Source organism: Antennarius striatus, chromosome 12, assembly GCF_040054535.1.
Source record: "Antennarius striatus isolate MH-2024 chromosome 12, ASM4005453v1, whole genome shotgun sequence".
NCBI lineage: Eukaryota > Metazoa > Chordata > Actinopteri > Lophiiformes > Antennariidae > Antennarius > Antennarius striatus.
This window is the reverse complement of record NC_090787.1, coordinates 9,386,239-9,388,623: the sequence shown is the minus strand read 5'-3', so window position 1 is coordinate 9,388,623 and position 2,385 is coordinate 9,386,239.

Here is a 2,385-nt window from a genome sequence, read left to right as displayed (position 1 = left end):
CTAGACAGCAGCTAAGTGTATCCCTATGGAGACAAAGCATAATTGTCTTTACTGTGTTTATATTACAATGCACCCGAGAGCATGAAGTGTCTACAGGTGTTTTTTTAAAACACATCCTGCAGATATTTCTCTCAGTTACTTGGATAAAGAATTACACACACACACACACACACACACACACACACACACACACACACACACACACACACACACACACACACACACACACACACACACACACACACACACACACACACACACACACACACACACACACACACACACACACACACAAATACATAGTGACTTATCCTACCATCGGTCTAGGTAATCAATACCAACAGTTATACAGTATATTCTGAGACTAGTATTAATATTAAAATAAAATATAAGCCTCGTCATATATGCAGTGTAGCATCTATATTATCAACAATAATAATATTAAAAATAATATTGAAATATAAATATACGACTATATTATCAACACTAATAAGTCAGAGTTGATGATATAGTAAAACTTTTAACTTGAATGTATTATGTCTGTGTAGGTTCTCAGTCATCCTGGTCATGGTTATCCAAAAGCTGTTCAGTCGATCCACTGGACGTTAAGAAAGTGAATGTATTATTATGTACTGAATGTATTATGCAAACATTTTTGAATCGGAATGATTGACATGTGAGGACTTCTTCAAACACTTAATTACACATTTATAAAAGAAGAAAGAAAGTCAACTTTATTGATCCCCTACGGGGAAATTATCTTTACACTCTTTTTTGACATGCATATATGTATCAAACCATGCATACAAAGTTGTGTACAGGCCCCTGGACAAACACAACACACACTAGGGGCCTGTAGGCATGCAGTTATTACCATTGTTAGTACATGGGGAGGCAGAGTGAAGGGTCGCGACTTCGGGGTGCGCCCCAAATGAGCAGCTGGGTGGTGGTGGGGGGGGCGCCTTGCTCAAGGGCGCCTTGGCGGTGGCCTGGAGGTGAGCTGGCACCTCCCACTGTCAGCTCACGCTCCGAGGATGTCTAGCGGGAGTGGGATTCGAACCGATGATGTCTGGGTAATGTCTGGTCTGAAGACTTCTGCTCTACCGCTGAGCCACTGCCGCCCCTAAGGACATTTCATCATAGGAAAATTCCCCAACTTTAAATTCATGGCACAAATGAGAAAGTATACCATTAAATATGTTTTTGTTCTAGTCTTTGCATGTTTCACTTACATTTTTTTACAAAAAGGATTTTGTGTGTCTGTCTCCGTGGTTACCCCACAGAACTGTTGACAAAAGAGGGCCTATGATGAAAATTGTCACACAGTGAAGAACTCTGGAGCAAAAATAAGTCAAGAACGACTAAATTTACAATCCATTCTTGTCCAGTGTTTGGTGAGATGTCGTGACAGAGCATTTAGGCTTCATTTTAGAAGGCTGTAGTTTGCATGCCAAATCAACCTCTCAATACCATTATCACAGAATCTGCAAGGAGGAGCACAAACAAAATGTTTAGATTATATTTTGGAAACCTGTTTGAAAAAAAGTTGCATTTTCATATGCCTTTGTCATGTAAATTGAGAAAACAGTGGCACAATTGAATTATAAATTATAAATATAAATAATTAAGAGCAGCAAAATAAAAGTAGCCTTTGCTGCTCTTAATTATTTATATTTATATTTTTTTGAGAGAAGTCTTGTTTGAGTCCTCAGTGTATATCTCCCCAACCCTGGATTGTTATTTTCACTGAAGACCGAAAAGAGGTCATAATCAATATCATGGGTTAAATACACAAACACAAATTTAACAGTTGTAAACCACTGGATGTTATTAATGTAGCACAAAAAAGTGGCTGCAAAACACGTGTACGTTATTGTTGGTATTGCAGACATTTTTTTCTTAAATGATGATTTTCAAGAGTTGCATGTCAGACAGTGAAATTAGTACTGCAGATCATATTTTCTTTCCTGCAGCTCCCTCTTGTGACAAAGAAATGGGCCTAGATAACATCAGTTGACTTACTAAAGCAGAATATACTGCTGTATTTTGAAAAATGTAGCCACAAGAGGACACAAGCCAGTGTCTTATTGTGCTGGTCCCAAGCCCGGATAAATACAGAGGGTTGCGTCAGGACAAACTTTTGCCAAATCAAAGATGCAAATCAAACCTTTGACTTCCATACTAGCGCCCCCATTTGTCTGTGTGCTCACAGACTCTTAAATATCTTTTGGATAAAGGGACAGCAATTCATCGTACTTTTTTGATCAACAGTGAGTGAAAATAAATTCTTAACCTTTATAGTTTACTACAACCGTATAACCAGTACTGGTTATACGGTATACTAAATACGTAAAGTAAAAGTCAGAAAGGTGCACTTCTTGGCAG